The sequence below is a fragment of the Dipteris shenzhenensis genome, chromosome 17, assembly GCF_047967505.1.
Source record: "Dipteris shenzhenensis isolate YYH24624 ecotype China chromosome 17, Dip_SZ_1.0, whole genome shotgun sequence".
Lineage (NCBI taxonomy): Eukaryota > Viridiplantae > Streptophyta > Polypodiopsida > Gleicheniales > Dipteridaceae > Dipteris > Dipteris shenzhenensis.
This window is the reverse complement of record NC_141612.1, coordinates 52206358-52226174: the sequence shown is the minus strand read 5'-3', so window position 1 is coordinate 52226174 and position 19817 is coordinate 52206358.

Below are 19817 nucleotides of genomic sequence, written 5' to 3'. Positions count from 1 at the left end.
AATGGAGCAAAACGATGATGCCATCAAGAATAATAGGTCACATAACCTCCATAGAAGCACCCTAGCGACAGGCATAGAAAGCCAAGGAATAGTAAAGATGTCTATTAGGGATGCTCCAACAATCGATACGCAGAGTTCGTCAAGCGATCTCAGAGGGAGCGAATGCTTGAGCCTTGTATGGAGGTGTTTATTGCTTGCTTCCTAAGAATGATGACGGAACCTTGTCCTTTTGATGGAAAGGGTTGAGGTGCGAGATTGACAAGGTCTCTTGGAGCTTCGCATGGCTCATGGCAGTCAATAGCCAACAACAATGAATAAATAACCTACACCCAATAACCATCGAATGCTCCATGTAGCCTCCTTTGTGTGAATTCGCTAGCGGATTACATAGATTCAATCTTTAGGTATATTCTCTCATTATATCGACCCACACACTATACATTCTTGCATTGTACCACCTCCCCCTCCCCCCCCACCCCCAAACAAAAACACACGCGTGCACAAGCACACTCACACAAGCACCCACCCAACACCCACACCCACACCCACCCGACCTCCCCCCACACACACACGTGCGCACACGCAAGCACCCCATACAAACAATTTTTTTACATTCCAATGCATGGTTTTGTGATGAGGAGGATCACATGAGTTCAACATGATGAGCATATGTATATTAGATAGAAAGTGGATCATGTGGCATTGCTATGATGGCCACATATGATCCATATGGTATGGTCAATAATTTTGGGTTCAAAATGATGGGATGGAGAGGGACGTACATAATAGCGAAGCATTTCTTATCCAGCCCATTCTTAATTCTCATCTTGCTTGCATTCCCAAAGGCAATGTTGAATGGATTCCTTAGCTAAGACATGACACTGTAGGAAGGCGAAGCACTAGAGCTCCATTGATTTATTGCAATCTCCCCATGGATAGAAAGCCAAAAGAAAACAATGACTTTTCTATCCTTGATAGATTTTTAGATCCTTCTATGAAAACATTTCTACAAATTTGCAAAAATCTTAAACTCCTCCCAATGAGTTTGGGTGCTTGCTTTGTGATTTTGGGTGCTTGCTTTGAGTTTGGTTGTGCTTATACTTCCTTGGATTGTGACAACTGGTGTGTTTTCTCTGCTTTTCTCTTTTCTTTAATAGTGGAATTTTCTATAGAGTTATTTCCAAGAGCTCTTGTTGGTGCTTGTGTTCTCATTCCTCATTTTGACGTGCAATTGCCAAGGTGGGTTGGCAAAGGTAGTTCTTGCATTTGGTCCTCCTTGCTAATGTCCTAGTTGCTTGTAGTAGAAGTAATGTAGTTAGCCCCTTGGATATTTAGGTCATAGAAGTAGTGAAGCTTAAGTTTGTAGCTAGTTCGTGGTCCTTTTCCTTTGGCGTCAACTCATAGGTGGGTCTAGCTTTCTATCTTGCTCTTTTACAAGTAAAAGTTCTTAACAAGATTATCCCTTATAAAGGCATACTTTCAGTTACTAGGGTAAAATCCTCGTATCCCATCTAATTAATATTAAACTTAGTAGCTCAATGGTGAGCCACTCCTTTTCTGTTACTTACCGCGCTGAGCTGCACATGTCTCTTATCATTCCAAGGTCCACATTTCCTCTTTATATGATCATCCTTGGAGCTTCAATTCGTTGTTATGAGTTATCCCATGTTTGCTTCTATGTCGTTTGTTCCCTAATGTCCACTAGTGGCTCAATAGATATTTGATCTTATTCGCTCGTCATTGGGACACTAAGCATTTGCTTGGATTTCATTTCTAACCTATAAACCACTTCTTGCAAACTGTCTCTTGATGTAGCTGGACTTCTTTGTAGCCCACAACAATGGTTATTGACCTTGTTTTATTCAGCAAGTGCATGGTATTATGCCTGATGATCTAGCAAAGTTCATGTAGAAAAACACCCTTTAATGTCAAGCTTTTCCCTAGGCCTTATTACTCCGATTCTAAAAGTGTCGTCACATTTGGGGAACTATTATAGGCTATACATGGAGCACATAATTATAAGCAAACACAATAAGTGCTTGCGTGTAGACATGCCCACAATAGGTGGACAACATGTGGCTTGTGTGCAGATGTACATCCACCCGTAGGTGGACACATCAAGGGAGAAATGGGGTCTCAAAAGGGCCTCCAATTAGTGTTTCTTAATTTCAAGGTATTAGAGGGCAGATCCAAGAGAGGGGAACCCAAAACTCAAAAAGTGGAGGGAGAAATAGCTAGACCAGAGCAATGGACCAAAGAAAGAGGGGCATACTTACAAGAGAGGGGGGAGTCCAAATTCGCCCAAAAGGGCCAACCACCTCCTTGAATGACATTTGGGGAAGGTGGACATGGGAGGAGAGTCAAACATGGGTTAAAGAGGGCAGAGGTGGGGGGTTCGGGACCCTAGTGTAAGGGGAACAACCAATAGGGGCTCTTTGCACTGCCTACCTTCCACCTCAGCATACCTTTTCGCGGAGCACTCACCTCAAATCCTTGTCCTCTGCTCCCTCTTTCTCTAACCCCTCCAAATTTGGCTTCTGCTCCTGCACCTTTTGTTGTTGCTTTGCTACCTCATTTCCACCCGTCCTCTCTCTCTCTCTCTCTCTCCTATGCCTCTATCGAAGTTGCTCTCTTCCTCCAAGTTGCACCGCCTTTGTTGAAGTTCCATTCTTGTTTTTGTGACCTCGTTCTCTTCATTGCCCTACAAGCATGGTAAGGAACAAGGCTACAAGACCATGCAAGGTTGTGACCACTTGTGTGTTGCACAACTCAAAAAATGCATTGGATGAGTGGATGCCTTACACCTACCACTTGAATGATGGGATAGTCATTAAAGGACCAGTCAAAGGTGATATCTTGCATGAACCTGTAAGCATAATGAGTCCATTTGGAGCTCTTATTCATGGAAGACGTATTCCCTTTGAACTTCGAGGAGTGGGAATCGGTTTTGTTGTCTATAGGATGTTCACTGCAATTCATGTGGATTTAGGTAAGCAAATGCATGCTGAAGAGAATTCATCCTCTTTGGAAAGAAGGACGTGTATTGTTATAATGCAACATAAACCACTCTAAGGACAACGTCAAGCTATGGCCATCTGCAAAGCATTGTACCACCACAACTTCAAGACACAGATTGCAACATGGTGGACTCGAGGACAATCGTACAAGGACAAGAGTGCAAAGGATGTGGGCATGGCCATGCATTTCACATTTGGATCCAAATTGACATCCTATAAGGCTATGAGTCGATACCACTTGTATTTTCTGGTGTGGTCTCCTCCATCTTATCTTCTCTCTTTCTTTCCCATGCAAGTTTCTTTCTCCACATTGTGAACTTTCTTCCTGTATTTTAACATGGTATCAGAGCAAGGTTGCTCTTCCCCCTTCTTTACTCTTGCCACTTGGATGCCTTTGCATATCTTTGTTTCTTGTTTTCAAAATATACATATGCATAGATAAAAAACTATGTACCACATATCCCATCACATGTTGTATTTAGCTTTTCAATATAGGAGCTGGAAGAAAACAAGTGGCCCTTGATTCTAACGATGACGATGATATCGGGGTAAGTTTATTCATTGATGTTGATCAAGGAGATGTCAAGAATGTGACTATCACATCACAATGGGTTCTAAGGGATGTGTGAGAACACCTATCGGTCATGGGGGACGGCATGTCAGAGTCCTTCATCTTTATCTTAAATGTTGAAAAGATTGGCCGACGTGTAGCGAAGTGCATTCATAGTGCCAATTTCATCCCTCTTGCAACATTGAAGATATTAAACAATGCGTTTGACTAGTGCATGAATTATATTATTTGGCATTTTCAGGTTCTTGTTTCAAGAAATGGAGGACATACAAAATGTGGTGCAATTTATTTTGATGTTTTTAGTCTGTTTTCATGTCTAAATTTTTCCCCAAAAAAATCAAATTTTAGGATTTAGGGTTGTTTATTTTTAGGTTTTGGATATATATAGAGGTAAGAGAAAATGTCACTTTCAATTCTCACTTTCACTTTTAGAGAGCCATAGAAACTCCCACTCTAAAAACTGTCTCACTCACTAAGTCCTGTTTTATCACATCTTCCATGGATTCAACAAGAGTTGTGTACCATGATTTCATCTTGCGGTTCCATTTGTAGATAGGGAGGAAGAGATTTTTTTGGTCTTTCACAAGAACTCAAATGTCCTAGTCACATATATGAGAATAAAGATCTAAAAGTGGCATTGTCTCAATTGGGATGCTCCAAACCCTTGAGGTGCGATGGCCTCATTGTTAAGTTCTTTGCTAAAGTTTGTGATCAGTTGAGCCCTATTTTGTTGCACATGATCAACGATGCTTGGAAAAGGGGATTGTTGTGTTTGATTCTCAAAAAACCATTATGTGAACATTTGTTGGATGGGAGGTCAATTACACTCATGTCTTTCTAATGCTTACATTGGAATTAAAGATTCAAAATACACAAACCAAGATGTTTTGATCATGCATATGGATCTTGAGAAATAATTTGACATCATTGGATGGGATTTCATTGTGAATTTTATGGCTCCGCTTGGCTTTGGACCCAAAATGTAGAAATTTTTTTACTAGCTTATGAAGATAGCATAGCATGTTGCCTCTTATCTAATTCCCTCTCTTCTTCTTGGAGATTGGGTTGATCTATTCATCAAGGATGTCCTTTTAGTGCCTTGCTATGTGCTATTTCTACTCATCCACTGTTGATGCATAAGGATCTCTTTCTCTCATAGTAGCAATGTTTGCATATGGATCTCTTTGTCTCATAGTAGCAATGATTGTTTTTTCTTTTTATGGAGCTCTTAGTCAGGTATTTTGCACATAATTTATGTACTTCATTTGTATGGCCTTGCATTGGGGCTAAAGGTGAGTTTTACTAAATCCAAACTCTTGCCATTGCATCACTGTGATTGGTATCACCTTTTGTGGCCTAGCATCTTGCTACCCACCCTTTGGAATATCCCATTGGATGGAATATTTCATTGCCACAAGAGAGATATTGGATGCCTTAAAGGCTCTCTCATAAGATTGATTATTGGAAATTGCCTACATGGCCACTTCATGCTCTCCTTCAGATTGTGTAGTCCATTATCATGGCATATGTGCAGTTCCATTTTTCTTATTCCTTATTTGAATGTTGAGATATTTGTATCCATGGCTATGGCTGTCTTTGTCACACTAAAATTGATTCAAAGGGAATCCGCCTCCTCAAATATAGTTATGTTTGTATGCCCAAGATTCATGGGGGTTTGACCTAAAATATGTATTCTTGTATTAGCTTGCAAGGCCACACTATTACCTTTTTGGAGCAACAACAACCTAGAAAATAATGCTTTCTTGTGTGATAGGTTCTCCTTCATATAGAAGCCTTTGGAAATAGGATTCTTGCTATTCTAGATCTTGGCCTTTCGCCATAGGATTCCTGCTATTCTAGATGTTGTTTTTGGGCATTTTTATGGTCACATTCCTAGGTGTCCCTTTTCTACCCGTGACTGGAAGTAGCTCTTGGTTCAGCTAGTTTGGTCAAGTCACCCTCCATATCTTGGGAACACCTCCATCTATAGAGAATCCATTGGAGTTGCATGTTTGATCACCCTTTGGCTCACCTTCATCCTTGCAAGGCATATTTTTTGCATAATTAGTACCCTTGTTAAAAATTTCGTAAAGTAATGTGGAACTTTAGAATAATTATCCAAAAACCTTCCTACATTCACATAAGGAATCAACCTATACTCGTCTTACATGGTCACACGAAATAAAAGAGCATTACAATGCCTCCTACGCAATCGATTATCTCAAAAAACTCGAAGACATATTTACGGTTCTAGCCCAAGGAGTTTTTTTAGCTAGCTCACGTAGAGGATTAGTAGATAGCTCAAGGGCCATGAGGGTCAAAGTTTTCTCTAGCAAACAACGTATCTAGAGGTTCTGGTTACCAAGGATAGGAGGGTCATTATTCCGGTCCACAACACCAGTGACGACCCTCTATCCAATATATCAGTATGTCAAATGAGCTCTGAGGATAATGCACAAGGTATAGAAACAAAGAACGGGGTCATGTGCTCCAGATCTGCATAACCAATAGCAGCACATCATGCTGCCAGCATCAAAGTTGTCCACTAGGCAGGCTATTAGCCTTTACAACTCTGCTAGCCATCATCCCAATTAGCACGTCTTTGTGTAGTAAGCTGTGGTTGTTGGGAAAAAGCCGTGTGTGTTAAGAAAAATAGACAGTTGAAGCGCCCAAGTTGTGTGGGGGAAGAGAACATGTAGTGTAAAATAGCGTCATTTTTTTCTCTCTCAATCCCTCGTTGTGGTCCTTGGGACATGCAGACATCTAGGTGTCGACTCATTTCTACGTGCAAGCTCTCGAACTTTGGGGTACTGATGGAGGGAACCAGGGGAATGGAAGAAGCCAAGGATTGGACATGAGTGACGGATCGAAAGGCAATCATTGCACCTAGCGTGTACATGGCGACTATGAAGGGACCAACTACAACAATGGTTAGTGGATGTGATGAGGCAGAGGGAGTCAAAGCCGTAGGATCCTGTGGTAGCTGATTACAAAATAGAAACAAAGCTTGGAAGACTAGATGTGAGACTTGTGTCCAGAAGGCCGAAGAACAATAGCGTGAAAGCAAATGTTGTCGTGTGCTCATAGGATGGAACCTACTAGCATTCAACCATTCCCTCATGTCCCAAATCCCTGCTATACATCTAGTAAAGGTTGTTGGACAGCACTTGAGTCCTCACCATGCTCTACAAGCACTCGGTTTGTGGGCAAAAGCCCCGAGTGGGGAAGGTACAAGTGACAATGATCAGTGGGAGGCTTTGTGAGGCAAATGCTAGGTGAAGTAGGGAAATAGACAAATAGACCTGGGATGCATGATGCATCCATAAACGATGGAAGATATGGAGCTATGTGCAAGTCTCTCCTCCACACACACATAGACCAAGTGCGTTTCCCAAAACATCAAAGCCCTCTAGAACTAGCTTGGCAAGATTTGTCATTGCGAAATCGAGGAAGAGAGTTGGAAGTAGAATCCAAAGACTTGAACTATGGGCAAATCGTTCAGATACTTGTCCTCCAAGCGTGGCTAGGGTGAGGTTATGGAATGGAAAACAAGGGGCCGGGGGGTGGTCGTGAGGGTGGTGGAAGATGGAATGTAAGGGCGAAGGGGTGGGAAGAAAAAGGGGAGTGGGGAGAGAGAGAACAAAAGGGGATGAGAGGGGAATGCTATGGGAGACCATGAGGCATGCGTCACCTCCATTGACTCCTTTTCTCCAACAACCACCACGTTGAGCACAATGCCATGACCCTTGGGTGAACCACCGATGCCTTTGCTCTACATGTCATGTTCATTGCGGCTCTCGAACCCACTTACCATTGACCCTAGGCACCATGCCATGCACCACCGCAAATAGCATGCCAAAGGTGCCACTCTGCCTCAGGCATACCACCATGCCATCACTTCCCTACATTGTCGTGCCATGCTAAACACTTAGGGAATTTCTCTGAACTGATGACTTAGTGCCTCAACCAAATTGATGCCTACAATAAACTTGGGCAAACAATTTATTTCATAATTGAGATCACAAGCCCATGAACTAGAGAGAAACCATGGCATCAAATGACTCGACAACTCTCATGAAAATTAGTTCAAACTTCATTAAACACCTAGCTCATCCCTACGAGGCTTGCTACTCTTTTTCAATGATTACAGAAAGCCACACAGGCTCATACCATACAACTGCAATACATCTACTTACACGACCTTCTTAGGAGTATATTGATCATCAGAGAATAGTCACCTTACGTGCTCGTGACCTCAACTACATGTAGATACCAAGAGCTAAGCTCATGAGATTTTAGGATTTTGGATCCAAGCACATGAGATTTTAGGATTTAGGAAACGCTCCCCGTTTCTATTTCAATGTTACAACAAATAGCACACAAACAAGCGTGAATGAACATCCAAGCACAATTTTGGATCCAAGCACATGAGATTTTAGGATTTAGGAAACGCTCCCCATTTCTATTTCAATGTTACAACAAATAGCACACAAACAAGCGTGAATGAACATCAAAGCGATATCTTCTCTCGAAGGAATCATCCAAAGGGTACTGAAGCCACGCTATGAGGTCCTCAACCATGAATGGATTGTTGATCCAATCCTGATTTAGAGCAAGGCATTGTTGACGTTGTCCTCCATCTATAGAGCTCATCATCTAGAAGGATTGTATACGTCCTACAGTTCCTCGACCCACCATCCCATAAATGTTTAATGTATTCGCAGCTATTCCAATGTCTCTCCAGGATGGGATTGCAAGGCACTTGGCGAATGGGGGGGCTTGGTTGTCGAAATGTGCCAGCCTACAACCCTAATGAATTGTTGCAAGGAGTCATAGCCTTTGGCACATTGGCTCATCAAATCCCATCTACAGTAGTAGAGCTCTTGCCATAGATTTGAAGTTGAGATTTGGGCATGTTAAGATGCATTGGCACTTGAGAAGGATCAAATCACTCATGTTAGGCATAAAATCAAAAGGAAACTTGTGTGTAGTCTAGGCGATCACTCACGTGTAATGGGGATCTTGGAAGAATGTTGTCGAACCCTCTACTCTCAAACAACTCCTTGTGAGAGCTTCATGTGTGCAAGCCACATGCTTGTGTCACCCAAGTGTCTACCAGATTGTGTGTGAGTGATTCCACGAGGGAGAAAGAGAGAGGGATGCTAACCCTTGTACCCTCATGTACCTCTCTCATTCACATTTTACAACTGCTTGGTCTCATTCGACTCCAAGGCAAATATCTTATTCTAATCCTCACGCTCTCTCCTGTATCTTTGCTTATTTTACATGGTACATGAACTATTACCTATGGTGGCGGCTAACATGCCCCCTTCCTATTCACAATCCATCCCTGGGTTGTGTTATGTGCATGATGTTGGTTTTGAGGGCATTGTTCATGATGTAGTACCGATCAAAGGTTATGTGAAAGATGCAGCAAAATGGATGGAGCGGCTTTCAAAATGTGTCTCGAACATATCTGAATATGGTGACCATGAAGATTGTGGACACATACATAGAGGCGCATGACATGAGGGAATAAGGGAACCTCATTCAAGTTTAATACAATTTTGGTTCGAAGATGTTGATGATGCTCCTTGGCCAGCAGAGCAAGTGTACGTCCCTCAGCAAAAGGATTAGCAATCGAAAGAAATGCATCAAAGCAACCACTATAGAATTAGGGACTGAGGCGAAAGTATTGTTAAACTCTTTCATTGGAGCAGCCAGGGCTAAGAAAGAGCCAAACTCTCGAAAGTCAAATCGAAAAAAGTTTCCAAACTCTTTTCAAAATTGGACAACCTCCATCATCGTCGTAGTGGCATGTAAGTTGGGTCGATCCTCTCTTCTAGTTCTGCATAATAGTAGGTTCACCCAAATGATGCGTGCTTTTAAAATGAATCCGCCTGAGGCTATAGACCAGCATCAGTGTCTATGCATGGTACTTGGTTGGAGTCCCACTTGCTGTATCCGCTGTGTGTATGTTGATCATTCTCGCTTCACCACTTTTAAAAGTTGCGTTGGATGAGCTCGATGAGAGCTCACACCTCCGTGATGTCTCTGCAGTGGGTGAGGTGGAAGCTTCCTTTCCATCTTTGACATCCACCACATCCTCGACCGTTCGAAATGAATTGATAGCATCGTACCATGTAGCGTGGTCAGGATTGGTGTCCTACGACTGTTGGTCTTCCTTGTTGTGTAGATGCTGGTCCACTTCTTCTTGACCCTCTTCTTCATAGGGCCCCTGCACATTTGAGAAGAGTATGGGTCTCAATATGTTGTACCAATGTGTGGTACCCATGTCTTTTGGTCCCTCATGTTCAAGAGGTTGTTGTTGCATGTTGTTATGTGAAGGGCTGCAAAGTTTCAAACTATAATCCCCTCAGGCAGCCACAATCCAATCTACATAAGCGTGGATGCCAATTTCCAATTTATTCTTTGATTGTAATGACTAAAAATCATAACCGAATTCAAGAAATTTATTTTCCAAGTGTAAAAGAACGTGCTTAATCATGAAGATATGCATCTTGCTCAACTTGTTAGCATTTAGCCATAGTGACTTTTCATGTAGGGCACCAGGAGGTAGACCCCGATCAATGCTTATGAGTACTAACGGAATTATGAGTAGAAAAGGAGCAACTACTTTAAACCACTTCCAAGATGAAGCTGAATTTCCATAAAGAATTTTCAAAGGTTAACACGTTTATTTAATTGGTTCCCCAAACATGTTGACACAAGCTTTGTCAGGGAAATGTGCATCGAGACTTTATTACTCAAATCGAAATTTATCACTTTATTGTCCCAAACGTTATAAGCCATGCACAATCAGGGAACTAAGCATCCAGCTCAGATTATAATCCTCCCATCATAGAAATGTTCCATATGACTATAGAAGGTAAACCCTTATCAGTACCTATTCGAAAGAGGTACTCCTACTAACAAATCTATGATAATAGGAAAGGAGAGTCTGTATTCTATCATTTCCAAAATGAGACTGCTTTTTATAAGGAATTCCAGGATTAGGCCTCATTTCTATTGATCTGTATATTTTTATTTCAAGCAGATAGATAGAAGGGGGGTTCCAATCACCAACACTAGTAAAAGGTATTTTCATTAGCATAACAGAAAGTACGAGTTATCAGTTAAAGCCTTTGAGTAATAAAATCAAGAACCATAACATAGATTGTCAGTTTCAATCCCCAACAGTTTCAGAACATATATAAACATGAGAATATGCATCAAGCTCAGTTTTAAGCGCTCTGTAATGGAGAGGATTCATGTGGGATAATAGAGGGAAAACCCCTATCAGTACCTCTAGTAAGAGGTATTTCCTATTTGCAAAATTGACATATTATAAAAGGAGCATCTACTCTATACAATTTTCTAATTGAAGCTGATATTCCATAAGTGTCCCAGTAGCAGGCTTCATTTTCAGTAATCTGTAGATGTAGAATATCATGTAGTTGGAGAACTCCTATCATTAACAGTATTGAGAAGGACTTCAGTTAACATATATGAAAAGATAGCAAAGATAACGATGTTCTAGCCAATCTCCAAAAAGAAACAGCAATGCCACAAAAAGTTCCTGGATCTGGGTGTCAGATCTTCTCATCCTAAGTGACCACCGGGTCGTCATAAGAAAAACTGAGACGTTTCTCCCATGAACGTAGGGGTAAAGCGCATCAACTCACTTGCATCCCTCCATCCACACATGCATATAAGAAAATGAGTATCATGTAAGGTGGGACTATAGGCTTCAATGCCAATGCGCAATTGTTATCTATGTCCTACCCATAGAATCATGAAAGCAACACTTCGTTTAAGTAAATGTATTGAATATAAATACTCCTGTATTCTAGTTCTAGAATAATCGGATTAATAGTACATGATGTGCAGTGGCAAGTACAGTAAATCTCTCTACAGAGTTTCGTTCATTTATCTCGGGAGTGAGAGTTATCGAGCTTGAGTGCCAGCGAGCGTCGACTAACTCTAATACCAGGTGCCAACATTAGGGCGATCGGAGTCTCTAAGATTTATACGCAGTCCACAGTAGTAGACAGATGCATTAGCATATCTGGCGTAGTCTCAAAACGAGATGCATTCGTGAATACCTCGAGGAATCATCAGGATATATTTCCAATAGAATTTCCTTTAGCTCAATCCAAGCCTTGAATACGGGAAGGACCCAGGTTACGTTTCCTTTCCTCCAGGAGGTCGTGACCACTAATTGACAGTCCTATAACCGTTCTTTAGGGGCCGCTAGGGACCATTGAACCGTGCTGCGGGTTGCTATCGGCTTCTGTCTATAAAGAAGGTTCTTCCCAGATCCAGCGCGTTTTTTGGAAGCAGAGCATACTTCAAATCCTAAAGCGTCTGGTAAACAATATAGCACATTGCTTAATGCTGGCGTATCCATCAATTCCCTTTGGTGGATGAATTCGGAACAGAACAACGTAAAATATCCCAAGCAAAGTAGCCGTCAATCCGCAGGTACCCGATGCAGAGATTAGCGTTTAAAACGGCGACCCGTTTGGAAGTAAAACTACTAACTATGAGAGAACTTAACGTTTAGTGTGCGGTAACTTGCAACAGGGACGAGGCCGCCATGGTTATGCATCAGTGCCATTCGTGGGATGATTGTGGCCTCGACCTTTTAACGCTTAGTTAGGATAAGCTGTTGGCTCCATGTTAGAGGCCGTAGCTCTACTCAGACGTGCTAAGAAAATCCCCGCTAGAGTGTAGTGAAGCAGCGGCAGTGAAAATACAAAGTCACGTGATGAGCATCGAGTTTTTCTCTCTACAGTACAAGAATAAGCGGGTTGCTGAAGTCGGTCCTGGGAAAACGTTGACAGCGAAAGCTTTAGAGACACCACTCACAAGCCTGTGTGTGTGTGTGTGTGTGTGTGTGTTGATGTCAAGAAGAATAGAGTAACACAAAGGCATAAGCAAACCAACCATTTGGTTAAGTACTTTCTAACACAGGACCAAAATAACCTAGGCTGGAAAGAATGTCAACCACCCCCAACAGAATAGCTAGGAAGCAACGGCTACAGTAGCACCTTGAGGATGCCGGTACACATATGATGAGCAGACGGATATTCCTCAAGCAAGCTCCCACTAGGATAGCACCTCGCTCACCAGCTCTCAATAAGACCAAAACTTGCACCTCCGGAGATGTTTGGGGAAATCATAAGAATTGAATGAAGTCCCACGTCCTTTCACTATGTCGAGCTCCACCATAAAGGTCCAACAAGGTTTAGAGAAGACTAAACTAGGTATCCACAAAAGGAACCAAGTGAGGATGCAACAAGGAAACTTGGAACAACAAGGGCATGTTGGAAAAGGCCTCCATAGCACTGGGAGGAAGAATGTGAAGATTTGAGAGAACTGCCACCCTGAAGGAAGGAGCAGCATATGGAAGGGATGTTGCCATAATCTCTTGGTAGACCATTAAAGTATCTTTACTAATGCCAAACTTCCTAAATCAAAAACTTTCAAAAAGAAGCAAAACTAGTCCACCACAACCCAATTAAAACCACCATGGTCCAATTACAAGACTATAGGGACTACATGGAATGCTCTAATAGAAACACAAGGTTTAAATCATTGATGGACCACCCTAGGTTTAAAACATGGAGAACTAAAGGATCCACCTTTAGTTCTCCATGTTTGGACCACCCTATTGTCACGCTCCATAAGCACAAGCTCTATGGATATATTGGCCTTTCCAAATAAATTGAAGCAACATTATAAGTTTTCAAAGGTTTCAAATACCTCATATAGCTCTCAACAAGCTTAACAATGAAAGATCTAGATCATAGTGGAGTCAATTTGTTTATAGAAAATCATTAACATGACAAAGCTATAGAGCAAAGACATAACTCTTAGAGCATCTAATTATAGTACGGTACCATTGTGAAGAAAAGAAAAAGGGTATTTATACTGACTCTAAGATTCTACTCAAAGAAAAAAATTATATATATATATATATGTGGTAAAGATATTAAAACAAATTTTAGAGGAAAAATAACTCAAACCTCATGCAAAGAGACGAAGTCATAGCAAATCTAAACCACATACTTTAGATTAGTACTATGGAAATGGAATATGATTTGTAGATGTATGTTCACATAAAGATTGCAATCGATATGTGATCCACCTTACGTGTTTTGTGGAATAAGTAAAAAGAATTCGTTCAAGATGTATGTCATGAGTAATTTATCCATCTTGTTAAGGTATTAACAAAGAAAGTTCATTGAACTTTCAAAATATTTAAAGGTTGGAGTCTGATCCATCACACCCCATGACACACACTTAGTCCTGGCCAATTGTAATGGCATTGCATTCTCCACGTTTTTTATGCATATCATTTTGAAGTTTGTAGTAGTTTGGTGTGTCTTTTCAATTTTGATCTTGGCTTGTGTGTGTGTGTGTGTGTGTGTGAGAGAGAGAGAGAGACAGAGAGACAGAGAGATGGAGAAATAGATGTATAGTGGTGTTCATAAATAGAAGATGGCGAAAGGAATAGGAGAGAGATTGCTTTCATCGGGTAGTGCTTTGCATGCAGGAAGTTTTCATGAGAGAACATTATTGGATTCAACACAGAGGGCACCTCATAGTCATGCTAGACAAAGAAAAATGTTGGAAATATAAGGCACTAGAAACATGAGGACAACTGTGAAATCTATGAGTCTAGAAGTTTGTCATTACAAACAACAGAACCAATTGCATGGACATAGTGATAGTATTGCAATGAAGAAAATTCAACGAGCTCCTACAGATGAAGGGCTGTGGAGCGACCCGCCCTACTTCGTTCCTGCCATAAGCCGGTTTCCATCACTGCCGTGAGCCAGAGCAGCCTTAGGAGGGCTTCACAGTGCCATTGCACCCTCAGTGATTCGTCCGATCTAAGGGGCAGGAGACTAGAGGCTCGATTTAGAAGTTAGGCATTACCTTCAAGGAGTCCATAGCATCTCCTCGACTACAGTAGAGTGTCCATTTGCCTCGAGCCCAGTGCCTCTAGCAGGTCTCCTCAATTTTGGTGCAATCTATGGGAGAAGTCAGGGGTAGTCAATCCGCCGTAGCATGTCAGGGTTAGTCAATCCACCCTAGCATGTCCAATCCTTCTAGGAATCCCATGCAAGGTTGTAGTATAGAAAAGAGGGGGGGGGAACCCATTAATATTCCATGCTAGATGGGGGGGTAAGGGTGCATGTACAAGGGTGGGTTCCCCCTTTTTTTCGTAGGTTAGTCAATTTCTAGGATTATCGATATTAATCCATTGATATATTAGTAGTACTATCTATCAACATCCCCCTTATCATATCCCCCTTTTTTTTAAATATATATACTATTTATTAAGGGGAACTATTTAGGATGTTCTAAACTGATATCTTCATGGGTCATCACCCATTACGAAATAATTAGTGGTAATATCGCTAAGGAATTGCAAATTTCCCCAGTTTTCTAAGAGTCCTTTTGGCTGTCAGTAAAATGTGGGGGGTTCCGCTATTTTACTTTTCCTTTCCATGTTTTGTTTCCTTACCCCCAAAGAGTGCTTATATTATGTGTATTTGTGATGCCTTTAACGTGGTTTATTCACTTTTGCTGATGCTCCTTAGAGAGTCAATTCAAAGGCCCAATTCAAAGGCCATATAAACCAAGGGAGGGAGAAGTGTGTGTGTGTGTGTGTGTGTGTGTGTGTGTGTGTGTGTGTGTTGATGTCAAGAAGAATAGAAACACAAAAGCATAAGCGGCCCAACCATTTGGTCAAGTACATTTTAACATAGGACCAAAATAACCTAGGTTAGAAAGAATGTCAACCACCCCCAACAGAATAGCTAGGGAGCAACAGCTACAATAACACCTTGAGGATGCCAGTACACACACGATGAGCAGACGGATATTCCTCAAGCAAGCTCCCACTAGGATAGCACCTCACCACCAACTCTCAATAAGACCAAAACTTGCACCTCCGGAGTTGTTTGGGGAAATCATAAGAATTGAATGAAGTCCCACGTCCTTTCACTATGTCGAGCTCCACCATAAAGGCCCAGACATGGAGCAAGCAAAAACAAGATGCCACTTATGAGTGAAGGAAGAAATAGATGAAACAATAAATGCCTGCAGAGCTTGATTACAAGGTCTAGAGAAGACTAAACTAGGTATCCACAGAAGGAACCAAGTGAGGATGCAACAAGGAAACTTGGAACAACAAGGGCATGTTGGAAAAGACCTCCACAGCACTGGGAGGAAGAATGTGAAGATTTGAGAGAACTGCCACCCTAAAGGAAGGAGCAGCATATGGAAGGGATGTTGCCATAATCTCTTGGTAGACCATTAAACTATCTTTACTAATGCCAAACTTCCTAAGTCAAAAACTTTCAAAAAGAAGCAAAACTAGTCCACCACAGCCCAATTAAAACCACCATGGTCCAATTACAAGACTATAGGGACTACATGGAATGCTCTAATAGAAACACAAGGTTTAAATCATTGATGGACCAACCTAGGTTTAAAACATGGAGAACTAAAGGATCCATGTTTGGACCACCCTATTGTCACGCTCCATAAGCACAAGCTCTATGGATATATTGGCCTTTCCAAATAAATTGAAGCAACATTATAAGTTTTCAAAGGTTTTAAATACCTCATATTGCTCTCAATAAGCTTAACAATGAAAGATCCAAACCATAGTAGAGTCAATTTGTTTATAGAAAATCATTAACATGACAAAGCTATAGAGCAAAGACATAACTCTTAGAGCATCTAATTATACTATGGTACCATTGTGAAGAAAAGAAAAAGGGTATTTATACTTACTCTAAGATTCTACTCAAAGATAAATTATATATATATGTGTGTGTGTGTGTGTGGTAAAGATATTTAAACAAATTTTAGAGGAGAAATAACTCAAACCTCATGCAAAGAGACGAAGTCATAGCAAATCTAAACCACATACTCTAGATTAGTACTATGGATAAGGAATATGTTTTGTAGATGTATGTTCACATAAAGATTGCAATCGATATGTGATCCACCTTACGTGTTTTGTGGAATAAGTAAAAAGAATTCGTTCAAGATGTATGTCATGAGTAATTTATCCGTCTTGTTGAGGTATTGACAAAGAAAGTTCATTGAACTTTCAAAATATTTATAGGTTGGAGTCTGATCCATCACAACCCATGACACACACTTGGTCCTGGCCAATTGTAATGGCATTGCATTCTCCACGTTTTTTATGCATACCATTTTGAAGTTGTAGTAGTTTGGTGTGTCTTTTCAATTTTGATCTTGGCTTGTGTGTGTGTGTGTGCGTGTGTGTGTGTGTGTGTGTGTGTGTGTGTGTGTGTGTGTGTGTGTGTGTGTGAGAGAGAGAGAGAGAGACAGAGAGACAGAGAGATAGAGAGATGGAGAAACAGATGTATAGTTGTGTTCATAAACAGAAGATGGCGAAAGGAATAGGAGACAGATTACTTTCATCGGGTAGTGCTTTGCATGCAAGAAGTTTTCATGAGAGAACATTATTGGATTCAACACGGAGGGCACCTCATGGTCATGCTAGACAAAGAAAAATGTTGGAAAAATATGGCACTAGAAACATGAGGACAACTATGGAATCTATGAGTCTAGAAGTTTGTCATTACAAACAATAGAACCAATTGCATGGACATAGTGATGTAGCATTGCAATGAAGAAAATTCAATGAGTCTCAATAAAATAAATTTATTCCATTCAATGCATGAGGCACATCGCATCTTGCTACAAAAAGAGAGAGAGAGAGAGAGTGTGTGTGTGTGCGCGCGCACACACACACACGCACGCACGCACACGCAACACAATAATTTTGAGTAGTAAATGTATCTCACACACACACACACACTATCAAACCAAACTATAACCAAGAAAACACAACCATCACGAATCAAAGCTGTCTTCATTCATGTAATTCTTCCAATGAAGATCTACTTTGGATACCACTAAGACAACTATTGAATCTTCTACCAATATCATTTTCATCGAACCACGAGCTAGGAACCAATCCACTGAGTGCTTCATTCGAAACAAACCACCCAACGGAGCAATCTGCTAACCTTTGACCATCAAAGGACATAGGGAAGACACACAACCCAACCCTAGATCAATAGACCTCCATGTCGCATATGAGGGAATCCCCGAGGGAAGCTTCGACCTAGCTTGTCCAATTGTACAACCATGCCTCTAGTAGGAAACCTTGCCTAGAGTCTACCTAATCTAAGCCCTATATGCCACTATATAGCCATATTCAATGGTTATAATCAAAATTTAGGTGTCATTATATAACACCCCAATAAGGATTACTTATCCTAACCTCCCATTCCACCAGTTAGGATATCTCCGGACCCATATGTGAGAGTCGCTATCTAGCGAATGTTAGTTACTAATGTAGCATGTCCCAACGTCTAAATGTCTATTTTGAAGGGCATATCACTTAATACACCATTCATAAAGAAATAGAAATGGTAATCTTTTATATGTTCTCTACATTGACGTAGTACACTTTAGATGGCATACTCTGTGTACATGTAATTTCCTCTTAGTACTAGGCATGTCGCCAATCTCTACTTCAACATTTCAAAGGCTTATCTTGCTTCACACTTAATTTTGTATGGGTGTACCATTTGCAACTGTAATTCTTTCAATTTTCAAGCACTTACCTTCTCTGCATTGACATGGGATGGAATTAAGCTGCAATCATTAGACTTGAATGTATATGCTGAGTAGCAACATAACTCCATTGATAACAATTTGAGCTTGTGAGTATTTAAGAATTTTTTGAGAGGCTAGGGGTAGCCAAAATACTCTTTAGGCAACATCTAGGCACTTTTCCAAAGTTTCAATTCATGTGCTAGTGAGAAAATTGTAGGTCTAGTGAGGGAGGGCTATAGAGAGAGAATTAGAGCTCTACCTAGAGCTCCATTTGCACTTCTATCTATTGGAGGCTCCATTTTGTACCTCTCTCTTTTGAAGCTTTAGAGATAAAATGTGTACAAAGAGTACCCCAAATATTGCATGATGAAGAGGGTTAAACTGCTTTCTTAGTTCTCATGCCTAGTGTTTTATTTTCTACATTCAATCTATCCTCTGATGTGATCAATTTTTTAGTGGTTATCATCTTCTCTCTCATAATTATAGTCATCATATTCTTATTATTCAACTTATCCTCTTTGAGGACGTCCAACTCTCAGGTCCTATTCTACTTGCTTGTCAACAACTATAGCTATTTTGCATGGTGCAAAACTATTTGGTATCTATTATGGCCCTACAGTCATAGAACAGATACCCCTTTGATCACATGCTTATGATTATCTCAAAAGGCCCTTCCACTCTACAAGTTTGTATGAGCCCCTTTACTCAAGGATGAGGCTAATCAATTATCTTATTTGGTTTGGCTTGATGCCTCGTCCTTGCAAAATGACCCAATGTCTTCATAAAAAACATGCTTGCACAAAGGAATCCAACTTGATAGGCATCACAAACATGTACGTAATCAAACTTGAGTGGAGATGATATTTTTAAAACTTCTATTAGAAATTTAGTGATGGCAAGAGTATAAAAATTGGATTCTCACATGTACATCGAATCATGTTGTAAAGGACAAGCCATTACAACAGCTCACGGAAGTCATAGATAAAAAAGAAGAGTATCACCTCCCAGAGGATGCTCAATCACTTTCTGTTCTCCTTTGAGTGTCATCAAATTGTCAAGTCGACACAAAGCTTGCATCAGACAATCCAATTACAAATCTTCCCACCAAGCATGAAAGAGCGCATGGTTTTCTACAGCCACAACCCATGCAAACACTTAAGACATGTCGAATTGCCACATTGATGTAGCATGCAACCATTCACCGCCGATTTGCTTTTGAACTTTACAATCCTATCCTTCACCAATTAACACTCAAGACATTTCAATAAGCATCTAAGGTGGTAGAAAAACCTTTTCAACATGGCAACTTCCCCAAAAATATGATCCTTAATATTTGGGGAGTTTAGGAGTTTGAACATGGCATCTACACAACTCCAATTTTGTGTCAAATTGGGAATGTTGAGCGAATTGCTTACTCCTTGTAAAACAAGATAAAGCCACTACCTAAAACACTAAACTTGGAAACCATACCCTAGCATATCTACTTGTCTTTGCCAAACTCAACATCTTATAGTGTTGAGAAATACAATGTCAACATTCCTACAATC